The 24361-nt window shown below is 40.6% G+C and overlaps 1 long non-coding RNA gene across 1 annotated transcript in view; it reads left to right on the top strand.

The window, feature by feature from the left end:
* The first annotated feature begins 3529 nt into the window (after positions 1 to 3529).
* Positions 3530 to 24361, top strand: part of LOC125156738 (uncharacterized) — a 256694-nt gene continuing 235862 nt past the window's right edge. The window contains exon 1 of the long non-coding RNA XR_007148752.1: positions 3530 to 3608. This is a non-coding gene — a long non-coding RNA (uncharacterized LOC125156738). The remainder of the gene's footprint in view (positions 3609 to 24361) is intronic.

The raw sequence follows: 24361 nt of genomic DNA, 5'->3' as shown, positions 1-24361 counted from the left end.
TTCAGATTAAGCTTTATCATACACACACACACACACATATATGTGAACACATATACATATATATTTACATCAGAAAAAACATTGTATATATAGGGTTTGGTATTATGACTGGGTGTCTTGGAACATATCCCCTGCAAATAAGGGCATACTCCCGTATAAAATAATTGGAAATATTCTTACCTCCAACATTTCACAATTGTAAACCTGAAAATACCGTCAATGTCATGTTTGTCGAATTCCCTGCGTTTAAGGAGGTTGCATAAAAAAAAAACAAGAATACGTTTTTAAGTGATTTCTGATGTGATCAATCCATAGAAAGAAATTCCATTTCTTTATGATGGGATCTATACCGTGCCAAGAAGAGCAATTAAAAGGTGGGAAAATCCAATCAATCAGTTCATCATTTTGTGTACAAAGTGGTTTGAAGGTTTTTTATTTTTGTTTTTTTCCCCTGAACTCACTGTAACAACTCACCTGGAGGCAAGTTGGCAGAGTTATCAGCTAGCTGTGTAACTGACATCAAAGGTTCTGTGGCCCACTGATGAATTCTTTTGCCATCCCAGTTCTGGCCAGCCACCCTCCAGAGCTGGTGTTGGTTGTTTGGACCCCCCGATGCATACACAGAATAGAGCCATGGTTGTCTCCTTGACCTCTTTCCATGGCTTCCTCTGACTCTCATTTCTTTGTTTTTCATGGTTCCTTGTTTGCTCTGATCTTGGACTGTATACCTCTAACAACCTGGATTATCTGCCTATAACAACCTGGCCTCAGCTAGCCTGGTCTCCACCCCGCATTGGTACCCTCCCTCTCAGTTTGTAGCAAACCAAACCCAAAACTCTGTTAACACCCATAATCACAACACGGCCCTTGTGCACCTCAGAGCATGTCAGCCAATAATTACAGTAATAAATCTCACCCCATCCCAAGCTATGTTTGCTCCTCTCTGCCCCCAGATACACAGTGCTCTTCCATGGTTCTGTTCCAAGCTGCTCCTGTGCTGGAACATAGCCTGTGCTCTCTGCCTGGATAGCACCTCTCATCCGAGCTCAGTTGTTTCTGACTCCCGTGGAGAGATTTATATTCTCTTGTTTTCAATTTTCAACATTTTATTCTTAATTACAGTGTTGAGATTGTATTGAAATTATTCGTTTTTGTGCTTGTGTTTGCTCCTTCATCGCACATTGTGCAGTCCTCTTGGATGCCACGCCCCTTTAACAACATCAGCCACAGAGGAAGTCTGTCACAAAAGGCTGATGAATGAAGGTACTGTTCTTGAAAACTCCTTGCGACCTCAAGAGTCTAAGGTTCTCTGAATATTGACAAAAGTATGGCAGAAAATTTATTCAACAGCAGATATTTATGAAGTACCTACTACTATGTGCTGGACTATGATATGGTGCTTGGCACGAGTCAGAGAACAAAGCAAAAGATGCCCTTGGAGTTTACTTCATGGTGAGGTGCAGGCATCATCCAATTTGATAGTATGTTAGAATGTGGTAAGTGGTATAACAAAAGGAAAACAGAGCAGGGTCCGAGCGATTAGCAGTGTTGCTGTCACAGTGGATGGTTTCAGTTCCTCGTTTTTTTTTAAAGCATGGCATCTGCTAACACCTAACAGTTGAGCCAGACAGTTGAAGCACTATATGAGCTCACTGAATTCTCATACTAGCTAAATGTGGTAGGTATTATTTTTCTTATTATCTTCATTAATACTGATGAGGAAATGAAGAGAGAAGTTCAGTAACTTGACACTAAGTTCACACCGCTAGTACATGGCAGACCGGGATTCAAATCCAATCAGTCTGATCTAAAAGTTCAGGTTATTAATCACTATTAATTAGTACCCTGATATCTGTGGGAAGTGATACATTTCCTAAATTCTCCACTACGCTTTTTCACTTTATAGTAATTTTTTTTAAGACAGTAGTTTTATTGAAAGATAAAGATTTTTTTTTACAGCCAGGGGGCAGCAAATGATTGCTCTTAAACTATGTACAAAGCAGATGACAAATGCAGATAGCTTTTTGAACTGTTTAAATGTAGTTAATAAGCCTCAAGATGAGAAAATGGAAGTCTTCCCTGTCTTTTCTTTAATCTTTTAGAATAAAATTACTTTCATGTTAAAAGTAATATTTACAAATATTTCTTTAAAATAATAAATTTACAGAAAGGCTATCACCTTGATCTGGATCTTGATCTAAGTATCAGTATCCCTAATATATTTCCAGTTTGGCTTTATAATATTTTTAGATGCCTGAATATGTGTATTCTTTACAAATAACTTGATTGCTATTTTCACAACTAAAGAATGGAGTAAATGGGTATTTATGCTTAGTTATTCTTCATTAGAAATTGAATTTCTTTTTTCTTTTTTTTCTTCATTGGAAATTGAATTTGAAATTCATGCATATAAAATCTTTTTTAAAGCTTCACAAAGGAAGAAGTGTTGTGGAAAAATGTCTACCAACTTAAATAATTAGGTTTTCTGAGTTGTACGGGGTATACTGTTGACCTTTGAACAGCACAGGGGTTAGGCACCAACCATGTGCAATAAAAAAATCTACCTATAACTTTTGAATTTCTCCGAACTACTAACAGTCCACTGTTGACTGGCTAATAATAGCAGCAGTCAATTAACAGGTATTTTGTGTATCATATACTGTATCCTTATAATATACGAGGCCAGAGAAAATATTAAAATCATAAGGAAGAGAAAATATATTTACAGTATGTACTGTATTTATAAAAACAAATCCATCATGTATAAGTGGATCACCACAGTTCAAACCCATGCTGTTCAAGGATCAAATGTAGTTGTACAAACTGTAGACGAAGATTTGGGGGTACTCTCAGAGCTTTTTATTTAAAAAAAATTTTTTTTTAACGTTTATTTATTTTTTTGAGACAGAGAGACAGAGCATGAACGGGGGAGGGTCAGAGAGAGGGAGACACAGAATCTGAAACAGGCTCCAGGCTCTGAGCTGTCAGCACAGAGCCCGACGCGGGGCTCGAGCTCATGGACCACGAGATCATGACCTGAGCCGAAGTCAGCGCCCAACCGACTGAGCCACCCAGGCGCCCCTCTCAGAGCTTTTTAAAGGGCTAACTCGTAGAATAGCAGAATAGGGGATTTGGTCGTTAGGGAATGTTTAATAAAGAGCAACTCAATAAAGATCTTAGATGATCTCAGGGGAACATTGAGACTCAGAGCTTATTTTCCCAAATCGAATGGAAGCTTTGGCGTGGGACACAGGATCCCTAACATTCTGACGGACACGAGTTTTGAAGCAGAGGGAATTCATAATTCTTCATTCAACACGAGGCTGACACCAATCCCAAGTGAGGAACCCAAGCATTGCCCTAGGAGAAGGGCAGGGCTGTCTGCCGGGTGAAAGGTCAGGACGCAGCCCCGCTCCAGGGCCAGGTGAACTTTCCACCCCAAGCAGTGCGGCTGGGGCAGGAAGGAGGGGGAGGAGGAAGGGGACCCGGCGTCCCAGCCGCGCGAGCTCCTCCTCCCTCTACCAGCGGCCTCAGCTAGTCCGCCTCTGGCTGCCGCCGGGCTGCAGGGACCGCGCTCTGAAGCGCCTCCCCACGGGCCACCACCCAAGGTCGGTTTCTCACACTTAGAACAAGCTCTTTAAAAACAGCCCTTGCGCTCGACGGACGTGTCATTGTTAACACTTTGGGGCAACTGATGTCCTTGGCCGATTTTCTGCAGAGTAGAGGAGGGAGTTTAACTCACTGCCTTTGCTCAGCCTCCCGGGGTCCTGGTTGTCCCCGCCTCCTCGAGAAGGGGTGTGTGTGGGGGTCCCCTGCCTCCTCTTGGTCGTCGGCCCCTGCCACAGCCCGCCGGGTGTCGCCACTGTAGCTCTTGTCAGGTCCTTTCCTAACCGCTGTTGGCTGGTCTCCCCCACCGCGTCGTGTGGGTGTTTAGGTTCCTGGGGACTTCACAGCCCGGTCGGGTCCCGGCAACGGAAGGAACGGGAGCCGGGGGGGGGGGGGGGGGGGGTGGGTGGGGGGGTGGGGGGGGGTGGGGAGAGGGTGTGTGATGCGGTGGTGCAGAGGACAGACAGGCTGGGGGCAAGGGCCCTGCTGAGACTGGGGACGTGAGAAGGGCGACTGTGGTCAAGGCAGAGGCCTACAGTTGGAGCATGGGGTGGGGGGGGGCCGGGAAGAAAAGCAAGCTTCAGGATATTGCTAACTGGGTGTCTTTTGCCAAGGCGAGAGAAAACAATTACCGGGACTCTCCTAGGTTCTAAATCAACAGCTGGATGCCATTTCCTATCCCTCCCGCCACCTCCGTTTGTAAGGCTTTATATTTGACGAAGAATTTACTTCTTTTTCTCAAATGAATGTAAGAAGACACCCATTTCAAATACACATATGAGGGACCCAGGAAAGTTCTGTGAATAGGGAAATATGATATATTTACTATAAGTCCAAACATATTTTATATGTAATATACTGCTGACTTAACAGACACACATATATTTATGTGTCTGCGTGGTATTTAGTATTTCTATTTCCTTCCTGTTTTGGTCCTAAGTCTAGTTAACCCCAGGGGTGCTGCTTCATTGCTCTACATGCTTTGCATAAACTCCTCTCAGATTTGAACTCCTTTGTGGACCCCAGCGTAACCACACCTCGCCCTGCACGCCGAGCCTTCCCAACTGTATTATTATTGCCGTGAAACCCTAAGTGCTATGGAATCGCGTTTGTAGCTCACTAACAACTCTTCAAGCAGTCTACTTGGTATTAGTTTTAGTACATTTGTATTCCAAGCTTCTTTATTAGATTTTGAGCTCTTTGAGCGTATTCGTCTTTGTATCCTCTGCAGTGCTCAGCACTGTACGTAGCAGTGTTCCTACCTCTAGGCCTCGGACTTGCTCTTCTCTTTCAGGAGGGTTCTTCCCCCAGAGAGCTGCATGGCTAGCTCTTTCATTTCCTTGAGGTCTTGACTCAAAAATCACGTTGTCACTGCCTAAAATCCTCCTGCCCCTCAGCATTTTGTAGTTCCCTTTCTTGCTTTATTTTTTCTCCCTAGTACATAATACATTTAGCATTTTATGTATCTTACTCATTTATCTGGTTCATTTTCTATCTAAATTACAAGTTCCATGAGGACAGAGAGTTTTGTTCAGAACTGTATTCCTAGGGGTGCCTGGGTGGTTCAGTCGGTTGAGCATCTGACTTCAGCTCAGGTCATGATCTCACGGTTGGTGGGTTCGAGCCCCGCATCAGGCTCTGTGCTGACAGCTCAGAACCTGGAGCCTGCTTTGGATTCTGTATCTCCCTCTCTGATCCTTCCCCATTCATGCTCTGTCTCTCAAAAATAAATAAACGTTAAAAAAAAAGAACTGTATCCCTAGTGTTTATCACACAGTAGGTGTCCAGTAAATATTAACGAATAAAGGAATAAATAGAAGCATTAAATAAATACAGTAGAAATGAATCAGAGTATATAGGCATTGGATCTGAGCCTAGAACTGATGTCAAGGGAAATGAATGCTTCTTTCCAACATGTGTGGAAGGGCACTAGCTAAATTAATTCACATTTACCTGGGTCTGTTAAGTTTATGAGAAACCAACTAATTGTTTCATTAATGTTTCAAAATACATATTTTTAAAATAAAGAGTGAGCATATAAATATTTCCAACCTGTTTTCATAGATCAAAGGGAAACATAGGTCTTTGTTTCCCGGATTGTCAGAGAAATGATTATGCTTCTAAGACATCTGTTCAGCTCATCATTTTCATTTCCTCCTGTGGTTTATACAGTTGAGCCCATTGGTACATATTTGTTTATATAATATGGCATATGGTATCGGTCAGTTCTGACCATAGAATTGTCCTGAAGATTTGTGGTAGCACTAGGCCTTACAATGTGTGGTTTTGTCATGGAAAAATTAGATTTCCATTCTGGTAGACAATTGAGTACTGATCATATTAACAAGAATTTTGAATAAAGATATTTAGATTTCTCACCTCATTGGAAAATGGTGAGTTGCAAGATTTAGTGAGCTAATACTAAATAAATCGTTCTTTTTCTCCTTGAAAGGTAAGCTTGGATCTGGGCAAATTTGAGGAACTTGGTGTGCCAGGATTACACTTAGGAAATACTGGGACTTTTACTAGGATTTGTTAAAACAAACAAACAAACAACCCCCACCCCCCCTACAAACCAAAAACAAAGCTAATTTCACTATTCATTTGAATGCAAATATTTTCCAGAAAGCATTGCCCCTGGAAAGTTTTGAAATTTTATCTTGGGATTAAAGAAAAAAATATGAGAAATATGAATATCCTTATGAACCTCATATGATTTTGCTTCTAGAGCAGGAAGACTTTATAATCCTGATCTGTTTTAGTCAACTTCCCTCAGCCTTAGAGTTCTCGGTTTTGTCAAATAAAAAGCAAATCTGGACTTAGTAAGGAGAGACTTTATTTGAAAGGATTATTGCAAGAGGTGGGCAGAGATCATTACAATGTCATGAGGGGGCTCTTTCCATAGGGAGAACACTGTAACCATGTGATCAGCAAGTGTCTGAAGAGTTAGGCAAAAAGGGCTTTTACAGGAGGAGTGAACAAGGCTAGCAAGAACTGGGCTGGAGAAGTGGGATGAGAGCACAGCATATAGGACAGTAGGTCAGAGAATGCCTTACTCAGACCCCACCCTGCTTTCCAGGTGGGACCCATAAATAGGTATTGTATGCTGTCTCAGGCTGCAAGTGGGCTCAATCAAGTTCAGGGACCCAAAGCCAGAAGAGAAGCCTAACCAAAGTTTGGTGAACAAGTGCTTTGTTTTAGTAAATCAGTGGGGACCAGGAGGTTCAGCTAATCATTTGTAAGGCAAAGGCTGGTCTTGTCATAGGGTGAACAAGTGGGGAACCTGTGAATTTTATCTAAGTAGTATGGAAAGGGTGGTTCTTTGCAGTAAGCCATTTTCCAGAACACAAAAGCAGAGGGAGAATTCCTTTAATTTTTGTTGTTTTCCAGGAGCACAGGACTCAGGTAAAATTCAACATTGTCAGTTTCTCTACCTAGAATGAATTTGGAAAAATACTCTGACCTTATTCTGCCTGCTTTATAAAAGGATTACAGTGAAAACAATCTGATGGTTGCTAATATTTGGAATTTGAAAATTTTCCTCCCAGAAAAAGAAAAGGTGAATATATAAAATATCTTTGGAGCTTTATTCTTGCAAATAAAATACATCTTAAAGGATGTGATTTTCTGGTTTATATAGTAGCTGACTTGCAGAGGCATTCCATATTTAATGGTTGTAAATGAGAATTGTAGGAGAAAATAAATCTTTAAAACATGGATTAATCAAAGTCAGTATTTAGAACTTTACCAAAAAGGTAAACACCCAGGTTTACTCTAAAGTACTTGCTTTATGAAAAAATTAAAGACTATTTCCTGACCCCCTAGGAAGTTTCATTCTACAGTGAATGACTTTGTTATGGCAGAAAGTTCCATAAAGATAGAGTGAATTAAAGATAAAAAGCTCCGTGTTTTATTTTGTTGTGTTGTGTTTAAAAGGACCATAAAACCACAAAATTTAGATTTAAATCAGTTTATTCTTTTCAGAAACATATGTATTGGATACATCAACTTAGAGATAACTGCCCATTTTACTTTCTCATGTAGCTATGTACTTATATTAAATTCTGATTTTCCTCAAAATAGCTCAGAGAAAGTGAGGAAAGTATGTATGAAGAAAGTATAGAACTTTATTAAGCCTCTGAAATTCCAAACATATGCAAAACAAATAAAAACAGACTGGAGGTGGGGAAACTTTTGAGGAACATTTTGTATGCATGGCCTGCTTGCGGAAAAATTTATTCTTCCAGGGCCCAATCTGTGGTCTGTCGCTCACCAGCTGGGTGACCCCAGGGTCACCTACATTTTTCTAGCTTCGGTTTCCTCTACTGTTAAATGCAGACTAAGATGGTCTATAAGGGATCAGCCTAGTTTTAGAAGTTTACGTATTGTCTTAAAGCCAGTAATTCCTTAATTTATGAAGCAATTTGAAAACCTTGGATCATCAACAGATTTCCAGCTCTAAATGATTTACAGATGGTGTAGTTAAGATGGGGGAATGGGGAAAAAAGGATATATAAAGTCAACAACACAGGAGAGAGATTTTCTCTGAAGACAGCTGCGTGCTCAGGGTAAATGTGATTCCTGCTGGTAACACTCCCCAGGATCCTGCATTCTTCCTTACCTCTCACAGAGGCTCATCCTGGCTGGGTATCTTTACCTGGTCACCACTTAAGCCAAAGCAACTCCCCTCTTTCTGTTTTTCTTCTCTTCCGCACCTCGGTCTCCTTTGAATACTCAACCCTCAATAGCTCTCACCAGCCAAGGCCCATCCTCGTTTCCAGAATTAGCTACACCTGTGACAGCCTCACCGCTTTCTCCCAGAGCCCGCCACATGCTGGGTAGGATGTGGCTTTCGTTTGCTATTTCCATTTTCAGACAGTAGATGTCCCTGGTTTACCATTAAAAAGGGCTTCCTGGTTGTCATCCTGGTTCCCAGGCCTCCTATATCAAGTTCTGGGTTGAACCACCTTAGAGTCAGAAATGTTTGATTTTTGCTTGTTTATAATCATATCTTCTAGGCAGTAGTTTCACAAATGTATGTAAACTACTCAAACAGTGCTTCCCCGTTTTAGATATTTCTGTAGAAGAGTTATTTTCTGATTGCGATGCCAGTGTGTGTGTGGGGGGGGGGGGGAACTAGCTCCCTGCCTTAGAGATCTTCATTAAATCATGCCATCTTCCATGAGGTATTGAGATGCTGCCTTTTGGAAAAGGGATTTCAAAAAACTTGTATAATTGACAATATCTTCCAGCTAAACCTTTGAAGTTCTAGTTCTAATATCTTAAAGAAACTTTTCAAATGGTGTAACCCATTTGATTTTTATTCCTTTGTATATTTCCCTTTCTCTTTAAGCCGCAAGACATCCTTTAGTCTTAAAGGATGAAATTGAGAATCAGTTTTCTGGAAACAGTTTGCCATTTTCTCCCTAATGCTGTGCCAATAAGCCAAAGGGAGCATTATAGAGCAGACGTATACATCTCCACGATAGAAAAACAAAATATACAGCCACCAGAAAGACCAACCTACTGTTGTAAATATCTCAAAGATGCCTTCATGGGAGGTGTCTTAAGAATTTTCATGGAAGACAAAATTAGGGAGGATCTGAAGAAAATATCTTATCATTAATAAAATTATAATTTTTGTAACTCTAGTGACTGATTTTCCCAGTATGTGATTTCGTTTAGTTCACTGAATGTACATTTTAAAATAGAATTTCTTTCTTCCTATTTTCTCCCTTGTCATGCAACAAAATATGACTTCAAACCAAAAACCTAAATGCATAAATTAAGGAAGGTTTTAACTTTCATTAAAAAGATCTTTAAAATTCATAGTTTTCCACAAAACCCTGAATCATACCACTTTTTTGGGGAAAATGTCTATTTGATTTTAAGAAATTAATCACTTCTTGGTGCTGCTATTTAAGACAGTAATTTAAATATATTTTATGAGATAAGTTACACTTTTGATGGGCTCTGTGATTAGAATTTGAAACACTTAAAGATCTCCCATACACTCTCAAATCTGGTGATTTTAAACAGAATGTAATCTAAAAATGATCTCCCAGATCTCGCCCAGCAGTGAGGTCCTATCATTTCACTGTTGCCCTCCTGTTCTCCAATTACCCAGATGTCTACACACTGAGCATGGTGCCTCCCTGACTTGGTGATGGATTTGTGTAGCTGTCAATTCTAGATTTATTGCTTAGTTTGGGAATGAGCTGTTTCAATAGCACATGCCCTGCAGATCTCTCAGAACTAGCAAAAACTCTCATCAGAAGCAAAATATTAGCCTACACCTCATATGCCTGTAGTCCTGAGATTATGTAGTTTTTTTTTTTTTCCCTGAATAAAGTTAGAAATCCAAATGACAACACAAATTTCTTAACTTCATCCTAACTCTGTGATATTGCTGTCTGGCAACAGCTATAGCCAAACCTACGATTTAAATTTCAAACTTAGTAAGTGAGAAATCATCTATAAGAGCCAGAATACACAAAGCAGCAGTTGCAACAATATCCTTCTACAACACGTTAGAAAGAACATCGCAAACACATTGCCAAAATTATTAATTTTCTAGAAGAAAAACACAAAGCAAATGTTCTTGAGGAACTAATACATATATGCCTTGGAAATGGCTTTAACTAGCAGTAATGTATAATTGTTGAGTTCTGTGTTCAAGACATTGGAATTCTTGTTAATTCATATTTTTCTCATAACTAAATGTACTGGAGGAAACCAAATAAATATCTCTAAAAGCTGAAGTTCTGAGTACTCAGAATGTTTTCTGGGACATAGCCCAGTTTTTTATACCTAAGAATTAGACGGGAGAAGTAAGGATGCGGGCACTGTGTTGATCTTTCTCTCTCTCCTTCATGTTTCTCATAATCAGTCATGATATGATGGGACTATTTCACTTAGGTGTTCTGTCTTCAAGTTAAGTATCTTAGACATAAGCCAACCTTTCTCTCTTCCAAACTATAGTATTTAAAACATTCTTTTTAAATGTTTATCTATTTTTGAGAGAGAGAGCAAGAGAGTGCACAAGCATAGGAAGGGCAGAGAGAGAGAGGGACACACAGAATCTGAAGCAGGCTCCAGGCTCTACGTTGTCAGCACAGAGCCCAACTAGGGGCTCGAACTCATGAACCATGAGATCATGACCCGAACTGAAATCTGACGCTTGACTGACTGAGCCACCCAGGTGGCCAGTATTTTTTAATCCTTTTAGCTCTTCCTTCAGGTTTAAAAGCCTGTGGCCATTTGGAATCTTTTCTCTTTTGTTGCTCCTCTAAACCCTTGTGGTCGCCAAGTTCCTCCTCTGAAATGCTTCCTCTTTTTGAGCATGAAAACAAACATCTTTGCTGTCTTTCACATCTGGTTTGACAGGTTAAAATTCAAATTAGTTTTATGTACAACCTTGTTTTCTATGCTGTTTTCTTCATCTTCCCCAGAACTTACAGTTTAGACTCTACTGATGGTAAGAGCAAACAGAGGCTTTGCTGGTAGATTTTTCAAAAACCTTACCTAACTCGGTTGATCCTTACTACCTTCCACAAATTTGACAGGACCTTTTCTCAGACCCCTCCTCACCCACTCTCCACCCCTTCTCATGATCATTCTACTTCTTGGCCTTTGTTCATGCTGTCTCTGCCCCAGCTTCGTTTTGCCTTTTCAGATTCATCATATTCTTCATTGAGGTCACAGAGCAGGTCCCAGATGCTGCATTGTTTCCCCAAAGAGCATGTACACAGCCCTGTCCCAACTGAAAGTTCTTTGCTGGCACCTCTAATGTATATTCTGTGACTGTCCTTGTGTTCTTTCTGCGGCTTCATGTGACCATGGCTATGTCTCCAAGAATATTTCAGACTCTTAGGGCTGAGAATGTTGATGATCTTTTCAAATTACCCACCCTGTTTTGTTGCTGGTGGTGGTGATGACATTTGTTGTCTCCTTCAGGATCTTGTTGACTACTTCTCCAAGTGATCTTTACGTAGGTGACCATGTTCATTTGGAAATACTTGTCTTCTTCAGAGAGAGAGGATCGGTGTGTGATTTCAAATGCTTCTTCTTTTGGTTTTTTAAAACAGCTTTATTGAGATATAATTTACATACTACAAAGAGCACCCATTTTAAGTGTGCAAATCAATGAATTTTAGTATATCCACAGAGTTGTGTAACCTCCCTACAATCTAATTTTAGTATATTTTCATCGCCTCCAAAAGAAACCTTGAACCCATTTTCAGTCATCCCTCTATTGGTTGGCATTTAACACACCAATATTTTAAAATACTGAATGCAAAAAAAAACCAACAAAAAAACAGTGAATGCGTTAGAACATCTCCATTCAATAGCATGGCTATTTTTGAGAGAAAGCTATTAACCGAATGTTAATGGATTTTTAAATCTATTATAAAATTTCCCATCAATCAGTAATGCTTAAAGTACCTGATCAGGCATTCTAGTTTTAAAATTTTTGGTGGATCAAACCCCAATGCCTAAGAACATTTGGCTCTTGCTCAATGGCAGATCATTTTTGTTTTCTAACAAGAAACTGTGTCAACAGGACAACTAATTCAGCCATGTTGATTGAATTGATGAGTCAATTTAGTGTTTACAGCTCTGTTAAAAATGATTATTTGATCAAGAACATTTGCCATTTTATTCAAGATTGTCAAATAATTTGAGTGTGTGGACATAGCCTTCTATCTGCATTAATTAATTCAAAACTTGGAGCAAAGAAATGGGACCTGATACAAAAAGAATTCCAGGAAATATCTCTTGGGAATCTAGCTCGTGTGTAACTCCAAAGCTCCATGTACTTCTTGAAAATCGACAGTAGTGATTTAAAACATTTCATTAAACAAATGGACCTGGTTTAGTGAGTAAAAACAGGTTTGTAGATGGCAAATCGGGAGCTGCAGTGAATGTAGGCACTCACGTACTTGTGACTACTTCCAATATTTAGGAACCATTAGTCCAAGGCTAACATTTTGATATTTGTGTACTTCTTCATGGTTTTATGTGTAACCTGTTGATTTTACCCTCTACGTGTTTCTTGAATCTGTCCTCTTACAAGCCCTCGTGCTCACTCTTGGGCTTGCGCATCTCAAGCCTGACTTGTATTCCTGCCTCCACTCTCATGCGCCTTGCCTCAAACCCTGTCCCCAGGCTGCCTTCCACACACCAGCCAGAGTGACCACCCAAGACCAAATCCATTTGGGGTGGTTCCCTTCCATGTGCTTCCACCACGGGGAGAATGAAGGGCAGGCCCCTTGGCACAGACGATAAGGCTTCTGTGTCCCACGCTCTGCTCGGACCTCCTTTGCCCCCATTCCCCTGCCCATTTAGTGTTCTAATAACACTTTACTGCTGGACGCTTCACTGTACCCACCTGAATGTTTCACGCTTCTCTTCAAGCAGTTCCTTCTGCCTGCAGTGGTTGCCCATACATCTTTCTTCACATAGATAATTCGGATTCATTTTTTTTTTTTTTTTTTTATATTTGAGAGAGAGAGTGTGAGCGTGCATGCAGGTGGGGGAGGGGCAGAAGGAGAAAGAATCCCAAGCAGGCTCCATGTTCAGTGAGGAGCGCACCGCAGGGCTCGAGCCCATGACCCTGGGATCATGACCTGAGCTGAAATCAAGAGTCGGATGTTCAACCGATTGAGCCACCCTGGCGCCTCCTCCTGGATTCATTTATAAGGCAGTTCAGGTGTCATCTTTATGGGAAAACCTTTCCTTGACAGCAGCTTAGGGGAAGAGTCCTTCACTGGTGTGCCAGCGCCTTGATATAAGGGAGGATGTTTTAATCATCTCTGTTTTCTCAGTGTCTGGCAGGAGGCACCTTGTAAAGGTTTGCTGACTTGAAGTCAGTTTTGTTGAATAAGTAACTAAATTTCTTAGTTCATGGATCACTTCTGCCTTTGCTATGCCTTCTTTCTGAATGTTTGTTCATCTCATTGTGATTTATAACCAGTGTGAATGCGTGTGTGTGTGTTTTCAGAACTTTATGGGGTATAGGGGCACCCAGGTGGCTCAGTTGGTTGGGCATCTGACTCTGGATTTTGGCTCAGGTCATGATCCCAGGGTCATGAGATTGAGCTCAGCACAGAGCCTGCTTAGGATTCCCTCTCTCCCTTTGCCCCATTCCCCCAGTCATGGGCTCGCTCACTCTCAAAATAATTAAATAAACTTTAAAACTTAATGGGTACAAAAACACTTTTTTCATGAGATCTAGGGGAGTGGATCAAGCCTGATTTAGGATGAAAAATGAAAGATAAAGGTCTGTGTGGTATTTCTTGAACTGTAAGTAACCCTAGGCCAGAGACGCTCTAGTGTCAAGTTGATATTAACTCTTTATGTGTTTACATTTATTTGTTGATCATTTTCCAAACTGAATGTTAGATTAAAAATTATTATTGTAGCTACCATTTCCTTATTTATTGAGTACTTACTATATACCAGCCCCTGTTAAAACTCCTTCATGTTAATTATATATATATATACATATATATATATATAAAAGCTTATTTATTTATTTTAAGAGAGAATAGAGTGCGTACAAACATGTATGAGCATGAGTGGGGGAGGGGCAGAGTGAGAAAATCCCAAACAGGCTACATGCTGTCATCACAGAGACCAGTGAGGGGCTTGAACCCATGAATCATGTAATCATGACTTGAGCCAAAGTCAAGAGTTGGATTTTGACCAACTGAGCCATCTAGGTGCCCCATGTTTATTATATTTAAACCTCCTATCAACAAATGCAGAAGAAATTATTATTCCCATTTACATCCAGGGAGACTGGTTAAGTAACTTGCTAAAAGTCATACAGCTATGGACTGCATCACTAGGATTCAAACTCTGAGGTCTTGAGCTCCAAAGCCCATGTTCTTTCCACTTAGTTTTGATGCCTCCACAAAAGGGTATTTCTGTAAGAATGAGCCACAAAGTAGGTAAACTGTGATAATGAGGTAGAGAGCAGGCAACAATCAGATACTACTTGGAAGGGTAAGCATTGAAGTAATAGGTCATGATCAAGGACAGGATGGCAGAGTGGGTGTCCCTGGTGGGAGAAAGGCAGGCCTCTTACAGCTATAAAAAAGTTACCGGAAGGGGATGAGGGTGTGCCAAAGACAGTGTGCCCAAAGCCCAATTTTGCAAGTAACTGGCTCTGATGAGAAATATTTTGGTGCTTGCCACTCTCATCACATGAACTAGGAAAAACTAAGAAAAAAACCTTCCTCTGCCCCCAATTTTTTTTCTTAAAAAGCAATGAAAAAGAGAAAAAGAGAGAAATTAAAGGGGAAAACAAGTATGTATAGATTGGTAAAGAAAATAAAGAGAAAAAGGTTTTGAAATAATTATGATAGAGGGCACCTGGCTCAGTCGGTTAAGCACCCAACTGCGTCTCAGGTCATGATGTCACCGTTCGTGAGTTCGAGCCCTGTGTCGGGCTTTCTGCTGTCAGTGCAGAGCCTGCTTCAGATTCTCTGTCCCGCCCTTCACTCTGCTGATCTCTCTTTCTCAAAAATAAATAAACTTAAAAAAATAAAGAAAGAATTATAACAGAGCCAGAATGGGTCACCAAGCAGTTTTCATATGCAAACCTCAGATCTTTGGAGAAATTATTTCTTTCCAAAATATTTTGGAAGCAGAAATTATATTTGTCATAAATTATTTTGCAAGAGAATCTATTTGGCTTGATTTAACCTTAGTATTTAAAAGACCTCTAATCATCATTCTTTTTTACACTTTATGATTTTTTGAAGTTCTATTTTCTCAATATTTGACCAAATTATTTAAAATGGGAATGGAAAAACATGGCTTTCTTCCAGATGGTGTGTGAGCATTGCTTTATAATTTTGTTAGCATGTGGGGGGGGGGTGGGTAGAATGTTATTTCATTTTGTTTGTAAACTCTGGGTGTGGATGTTCAGTTTTAAAATGAACATCATTTGTAAATGCTGTTACACTACTTGCTTCTAGAATTTTTACAATAAATTCTTCTGTCTTCCTGGTGCTGAATTAAAACTTTCTTGCATGTGAGCGTCTTTCCAGTATGAAGGCAGATTTAAATTAATAATCTTTTTGAAATTTAAAAAAAAGGTAAGTATATTGATAAATTGTGTGATAAGTGGTTGCATAGAAACCATTGACAGACATTGCATGGTGAATTACAATTTAAAATAAGGCTTAATTTTCATATATATATATGTATTCATTCTTGTAAGTTAGACTCAATCACATGCCTTTGCTTTTAGCTACATATCTATGTAAAATAGTACATTTGAAAGTCGTTTATTTTAAAATGAGACAAAATTTAAAAATTTGACTCAGAGGAAAATTGAACAATAGGGAGAATGAACTTCCCTTGACCTGGGATAAATGAAAAAGTGACTTCAACCAAAAATAACATTTCTCCCTGCAGAGCAGGAACGTAATATATGGAGATACCTTTGCAGCATCCAGACATGTGATTTCAGGATGCTGCCAGATGTTATATGTGCTCCAGGAGACCTCACAGAATTGGGTAGAAAGTGTGGACTATGCTGCCTGAGCCACACACGAGGAGGACTGTGGACCGATAAGAAAAGCTGGCTACAGAAATCAAGGTGCTGTAAGAGGAGGCTCACGAGTGTCCAGGGGTTGCCTCAGTTTACCCCCATCAAACAGGAGGCAAGGCTGGATGAAGTGGGGAGAATCAGATCCCAAACATACTCATAATCTCTCTCGTTATCTGCTTCCCCCTAGGATGTGGGACGAAAGGGCATGTAAAGAGGTAGTTCAGATTATGCAGAATTCACTTCAGTTTAAATTTCAGGCCACAATATTATGACTACAATGGTTAGGCTTGCCAATTATGTATATTCCCCTTTTATATGTAAGCCAATTTGTTCATTTATTTCTTCATTTCTTCCTTCCTCCCTTCCTCTCTTCCTCCCTCCCTTCCTTCCTTCCATTGTTAAGAATTAGTTGCATTATCATTTTGCTAGGAGCTGATATCGAGATAACGCAGGCACACAGCCTGCAAGGAACCTCTATATGGATGTTAAAATCCACTGCTCTTGGACTTAGTCTAGTTGGGGATATAGTCAGTAAATTTGTACACTGAACAAATAGCTTGATCATTGCACATAGTGCTGGCTGCTGTGAAAGAAATGAACAAGATATAATGTTAGAAAGCAATGCTTGACAGCCTTTTTGAGGAGGGGACCTGGAGGCTCTCACTGAAAGTAAAGAGGAGAGCCAGCCCTGCAAAGAAGGGGGGAGAACATTCCAAGCAGAGGGAATAGCATATGCAAAGGCCTTGAGGTTTGCCCTCCTTGAGGTGTGAAAGAGCTTGCTATTTTTAAGGCACAGACATACAACGACCATTTTCTTCCACAGCTGGAGCTGTAAGGAAGAGATTAGCACAAACCAGGAGGATGGGGAGGGGAGGGGTGAATGCCAGCTTATGCAGGGTCTTTTAAGGCTGGGCAAGGAGCTTGGGTTTTCTTTGAAATGAGATGTGAATTCATTGAAAGGACCTAGTCAGGGGTGAAATATGAACTAGTTCATGTTTTGAGAAGAATGCCAGGCCTGCTGTGTGAAGAATGGATGGAGGTGGGCAGGAGAGGAAGGAGAGTCATACAGAGGTTCCTGAGTGGTCTGGGCAAAGAGGCCATGGCTGGTATCCAGTGGGGAGGCTGCAGGTAGCCCGTGCAGGGCTGAATGTGGGAGTTGTTCCCTTCTCATCCTAAGGCCCACCTCTGTGGAGCCCTGGGGCTCTGGGAACAGAGTTTGAAAATCACGAACCCATGTATGTGTAGAAATGAGTTTGACTGACGTTTTCAGACACATAACCACTACTTGACTGAACTGACCAGATTAGCTAGGGGTGGGGTGTGTAGTTCTTCTGAAGCTAAGATCCTGGTTTGTTGTATTGGAAGGTTACAAGATAATTTTAGATGATGGAAGTATGTTATGTTTACTGAGGTATATAAAAACTGTTGAGCACACGTGTTCTATTTAAAGTATTCTTTGGAGGAAATAACTTCCAAATCCTTGGCTTTCAGTCTAACACTGAAATCTCATTATTGGAGGTCAAGATCAAGGGGACAACATAAACAAGGGTAAGAAAGAGCGAAGATGAACCCAATCAATGATTTACTGGCACACACACCGCAAAATCAAACTGAGTCACGTTGCTGGGCTTGATCTCAATTTTTAAATGCTACCCCTTTCTTTCAATGAACCATGTTTGGGAGATTAAGACAATGATGTTGTGCTTTTCAGGCTCTAGGCAGGTTGTGCTTCTGTATTTAATTTTGCTGCAGTAACACATGTCCTGATGGAGCACGGGCTTGATTATTGTAATTCTCTTTTAGTAGGACTTCCAGCAGGGCTTTTCTGTCACTTGCTGCTCATGCAGAATGCAGCGGCACATCTGTTGGCTGATTTGAGAATGGGCAATCATATTACCCCATCCTGTATAATTTGATATGTGTGGGTCACTGAGGACTCTGGCGATGTTTCTTTGTTTCTCTCTGTCTCTCCTTCTCTCTCTTTTTAAAAAGGATGAAAATTATATTTCCTCTGTATCCAAGCCTATCTATTTTTCACAAGCATTTATCTTTTCTTAGAATTGTGAAGCATTTTACCTGCTCTCAAGTCACCTGTCACTTTAGGTTAAAGGTGTATCCATGCTGTTTGTTACGTGGATGACGGGGGGAAAATGAGACTATGTGGTAAGATTATGAGGCACTGTTTTAATAGATTTTATTCCTGCTTGGTGAAAGAGGATGAAGAGTTTCCATTCCATTCCGTTCCATTCCATTCCATTCCATTCCATTCCATTCCATTCCATTCCATTCCATTTCATGCCATTTCTTCCTTCCGCTCAGGGATTCTTAAGTTTGCCAACAGCCTGGAAGAGAGAGACAGCTGCTGTGACACCGCAGCTTTGCCTGTGGCTGGTAATATAGCTTTTGACTCACATGGTTAGTGAACGTTGGAAAAGCTGTGGATGGAGAGGTCAAGTCAGGAGTCATGACACTGTGGACTTCTCTGGACTGCCAGTTGCCTCTGTTCCTTGTTCCATGAGCATCCTAGTTTAAGGTTGTTCGGAATGGTGGGAAATTGGATTGGAAGAAAGATCAGCAATTTGTATGCACAATTACCCAGAGGGGAAAGTAAGACAAGGCACACAGGTAGGGCGCCATCCTGCCTTCAAGGCCAGATGGTCATTGGGCCTCTGGTTTCCTTCACTGGCAAGTTTCCTGATGTTAAATTGAGTGTGGGGAGGATGAAAAGATTGGAAAGGGTGGCAGGCACTTTAGGTGCCCCCACAGGTAGAGGCAGGCTGACTCTAGGGAGTATTTCAAGGGGCATCAATCATAACTAACCATTTCCAAGTTGTCCAGTGTCTTCTGGGTAAGGGAATCAATCTTTCTCTATGGTCTTTTATAACATTTACTCCATTTATTCTTTTGATTCTTTTAGTCACTATGGCCGGTGCTCATTTAACTTTTCAAAAGACAAGAACAAATTTTGGGAAGGAAATAAAGCTCGTGTGGCAACTATAATTTTCATATATTAGGGGCTAGTGGAATTTACCCGAGGTGTTGACTACCTAGGTGGAGGCTGGGATAAAAACCCTCATCCTGAATCACAACTCCAGTGTTTCTGTAAGTGGGTTCCTTTACATCACTGCTCCTCAGTTTCTTTGTGTGTAAAATGTGGATAATCATATCAGCCTCTCAGTGTTGCTGTGAGGGGTAAATGAGATAATGATTGGGAAGCTCCTGCAGCACCCTTTCCTGCCTCCTTTAAAGTTTATCTTGGTTCTATCCAGGAAAAGAGTTAATTTTTTTCTGTTACTTAAGTATAATTTCTCTCTTTTGTGATGAATTTTCATCTTGAGAAATAGCTTTATTCAAGCAAGTTTTTCCCTCCCTCCCCCCATCCTTCTTTCCTCCCTCTCCTCCTTTCTCCATTCCTCCCTTCCTTCCTTTTCTCCCCCCCTTTCTTTCTTCCTTCCTTCCTTTCTTCCTCCCTTCATCCCTCCCTTTCTTCCTTCCTTCTTCCCTCCCTTCCTCCCTTCCTTCCTTTCTTCTTTTCTTCCCCCCTTCCCCCTTTTTTCTTTCCTTCCTTCCTTCCTCCCTCCCAATAAATAGTCATAGTAGGCAGACACAAAGGCAGTCTTTTCAAACTGGCCTAAAGACCAGATTAGTGATTACGTGACTCCAGTAAACTAATCAAATTCTATGATAAATTTGTGGAAAAATGTCCGCTTTAACATTGTTTTGTCTTTTAAAACAGAGTAGTGTATTTGAAGGTTTATTTTATGCAAATACAGTGGAAGCATTGTGTAAGGACGAAAGCATACTTCATTAGAGTGGGGTCTAAGAAAAACCAAAGAAGGAATCCTAATGAGTAAGCATTTTAATAGATGGATAGTTCCACTGAGATCACAGAGTGGTTAGTAGAAAGAAGTAGGATGGCTGTAATTAGTGTTGGATGCAAATGGTTAAAGCAAGGAGGTCTTATTTCATAGAGCAGTGAAAGCCATTCTTGCTGTGTAAATATCATCACTTCTGCTGAAATAAACTGTACAGTGTCAGTCTCAGGTTGGTGATCAGAGAACCTAATTCTTGGGACACTTCTCAACCAAGGGGTACTAAAGCTCTTGAGAGAGTGTGAACGTCAAGGTTGCCCTTGGCTTTATAGACTTACAGTGATATATTGCTAGGCTCTGTTAGGTAATAGATTTAGTTGACTTTCGGAGGGATTTCAGTTTAAATTTGGAATCTCCAAGCCAGGAGTGGGACCTTTTTTTTTTTTTGGCTGTTCATTATAAATAAACAGGTCTTCAGTGAAGCTGTCTCTTAGTCAGAACCTATGGGGCAGGGAGCCCATGATCAAAGGCACTGTTTCTCATGAATGAAGGGCGTGTGACCATAGGATGCTACTTTACAGTATTTTTTAAACAGTTAGATGAGATTACCCTATGGTTTATACTTGAAAATAGCACCTGAAATATTTTCAGGCACATACTAGAGTTAGTCACTTCATGAATTCTTTAAAAAAAAATTTTTTTTAACGGTTACTTATTATTGAGAGACAGAGAGAGACAGACCGTGAGCAGGGGAGGGTCAGAGAGAGAGGGAGACACAGAATCCAAAGCAGGCTCCGAGCTCTGAGCTGTCAGCATAGAGCCCGACGTGGGGCTTGAACTCAGGAACTATGAGATCATGACCTGAGCTGATGTTGGACACTTAACCCACTGAGCCACCCACGCACCCCATTAAAAAAAAATTTTTTTTTTTAATATTTACTTATTATTGAGAGACAGAGACAGACCGTGAGCAGGGGAGGGGCAGAAAGAGAGGGAGTCATGAATTCTAATAGGAGTGTGGGGAAAAAAAAAAAAAAGATTAGTGTCATGCCCCAGACTGTGGCTTCCAGGGCATGTCTGTGGGCAAAGTCTGACACACTTCTGTATCTGAAGGAGATGTTTTCTAACGCCAACCTTGAAGGCAAAAATAGGCTGAAGGTAGTGGCAGGACTTGAGGAATTTGCTTTCTCTGTGGAATCTGGAAAGGAGACACCAGGAAGGATAGGACCTGAGGTTTGGAAGGGATGGGGTGAGCTCAGAGACATCCTAGACAAGTATGTAGATTGTTGTGATTAATATCTTTCCCACTCTTTTACCAAAACACTCCTGAATATCCCTGAGGGAATTTATGTAGATCACATGGGATTTACAAAAAATATGCCCAATATACACCACGGTGACTCTAGTTAGCAATGTCGTATTGAATATTTGAAAGTTGCTAAAGAGTAGATCTTAAAAATTCTCATAAGAAAAAAAACATAACTCTGTGTAGTGACGGTTAACTAAATTTATTGTGGTAATGATGCTGTGCGGTATATACATATACCCAATCATTATGTTGTATACCTAAAATTAAGAGAGTGTTATGTGTCAATCACATCTCAAAAACATGCCTAATAAATTATCTTCCAGTTCATATTATCATAGATGGGTCAAGTCCACAAAACCTTTTATGTGATCAGTATAACCTTATAGAAATAGCCAGATTCATGGAGTTTTTGTTTTGAGATTTAACGAAGATTTTTATGAATGTATATGATTAATTTCATTTCCTTAACAGATTTTTTTTACAGTGTGTATGTGTGTGTTTTCATTTATTGAAATGGCCAAAGTCCTTATGAAAAAACAGAGATAGTACAGGGTGGCTTGGGTTTTAACTCAGCTGTGACTCAGATCTTCTTGTGACCATGTGAAAGTCACTTCACTTCGCTGGTCCTCAGTGACTTCCATCATAAAATGAGAGGACTGATACCGGTCCTTGGATTTGTATGGATATTTATAAAATAAATGATGCTGCTTGTGTGTAAATATGCTTTTTAAAAATGTTTATTTATTTATTTTTGAGAGAGAGAGAGAGAGAGAGAGAGAGAGAGAGAGAGAGAGAGAACAGGTGGGGGAGGGGCAGAGAGAGAAGGAGACACAGAATCTGAAGCAGGCTCCAGGCTCTGAGCTGTCAGCACAGAGCCCAATGTGGGGCTCGAACCCACGAACCATGAGATCATGACCTGAGCCAGTCAGACACTTAACCGACCAAGCCACCCAGGCGCTTGTGAAAATGTGCTTGTAATGTGCCTAGACTGTTGCTTATCTTTTCCAGTCATCACTGTGAGGGGGATACTTACATGGAGGAGTAGGAGAGGACCGTGGAGCACGGGTGAGGGGACAGATAACACAGGAGAAGGAGCATTGTTGGACTGAGACAGTAGTATAGCATGAGCTAAGGAGTGTTATTAACACAGCTCTCTGCACCCATGGCCCAAAAAATTAAAGCAAAAAAGAAAGACTTGGATCATGTGAGCAGTGCCCAATCTGTGTAATCTCATCAGCTAGCAATATTTAAAAAACAATGTTTGGGAATTGATAAGTCATATATAGTAAGGGTGTTAAAAATCTAGGGTGATGTATTACCTTCTTTTCATAAACAAACTGACCTTCAAATATAGAAAATACAGGGAGCATATATTACCAAAGGAAAAAAAAATCTTTAAATTCATCAAATGGATCTCTTGGGAAACTCATCTCCTTGTCCTTATTTTTCTAATTTTTTCCTGGATTGGTAAAGAAGGTATCTTGCATGGTCCCAAGTCCCAAGGCTGGCATTTAGAAACCAGTGAGTCCTTTTCAGAATTCATCCTCTGATGCTTTGTATTTTCTGAGAGAGAACTATCACATGAGTGATCTCCTAGGCTTATTTTAAAATCCCGAGAGTCGAATGTTTAGTGGTGCTAGTAATGCAGGGACTGGAGGGGAAGAATAGCTCCTTGCTTGTTGCCTTCTCGGGACACCAGCCGAGCTGCTCTGTGTGTGTGGAGGGAATGCGTGCCTGAGCGCATGTGCCTTTGGAAACAGCGGGGAGCGCTGAGATGGAACCTTTGCAACCCTGCTGGGACTATCATCTTTAGATCCAGTTTTACAATTAGAAGGGTATGAATAACATAAATAAACGGGTGGTGATTTACCTTGCTTTTTTATTTTATTTCCTGGAGTTTTATGACTTGAGTTTTGTGAAAATCTCCATTATCGGTCGGCGGGTAGCCCACCCATCTAAAATTATTTGTTGATTGTCTGAGAAATAATTTTTCCCCAAGGAAGTCCAGCATTGACAGAGCACTGGTTTAATTGTTAAACAATTCTGCTGATTTTTCCATAGGCCTTTGGCCACATGAAGCCTTTCTGAGGGAAATCCCTAGCATTAATAGTAGTACTGTCTGTGTGAATCAGTCTACACTTGAGTGGGAAAGCCTGCTTTCAGGGGACTGAGTCTCCTCTTTGTGTTTGGGGTGGGGGTGATAACAACCAGACAGTCATCTCCTGGAGGCAGAGATAAGAGCATCCTTCTGCGCTATCATGATTCTCTACTGTAAGTGGGCTCACGACCAATGTCTATCTAGAATGTCAACTTCCCGCTACCAGGAGCCATGATTTCTTGGTGCAAAGTTGCAGTATGTATAATGTCATAATAATCAATATCCCTTAAGGGGAAACTAGAAAGCACCTTGGATTATTTCTGTTAGCACATGTGTGTCGTCTAAGCGTTGGCCTTTTTCTGCTCAGTTCATTTGGCAGGCAAGAGGAAGTTAGTCTTGGCCCAAAGGCACACCACAGTGGGAAGAGAGTGAGGCAGAGACACATCTCCCCTTGTTTAAAGTCACACAAGGACCTTAAAAGACATCCCTCTGATGTTTATAGCAGGTTACTCTTTCCCTCAAAGAAGGATGTTAATGTTAAGTTCATTAAGTGGAGATTTTGTTATACTCATTTCCAACTGAATGTTGTATGTAATTGAATTTACTGGCTTTTGTTGTTTTGTTTGGTTTTGTTTGGTTTGTTTTTGGTGAGGACAGGTCTCTTTAAAGATGGGAAAACAAAGGGAAAAGGCCTGTAATACACTGAAAATGTAGCAGCCTAGAAAATGACGTATGAGTAAGTTTGCTCAGGCAGGACTCCGGCCTCCACTCTCTTGTCATACTTCCTCCTTTCTACAAACACAGAGGCTTGGTTTTGCTTGAAACCAGACTTCTGCTCACTAAACATCTTTATTGTGCCATTTTCTAGGTCTCAGTTAATGAAAACCATGTAATTCAACTATCCACAGTGAAAATTTTAACCTATTAAAAATATTTATCTGTACTCTTGACTTTTCATATTCGATCAGTTG

Source organism: Prionailurus viverrinus, chromosome F2, assembly GCF_022837055.1.
Source record: "Prionailurus viverrinus isolate Anna chromosome F2, UM_Priviv_1.0, whole genome shotgun sequence".
Lineage (NCBI taxonomy): Eukaryota > Metazoa > Chordata > Mammalia > Carnivora > Felidae > Prionailurus > Prionailurus viverrinus.
This window is presented reverse-complemented; position numbering and strand designations above follow the sequence as displayed.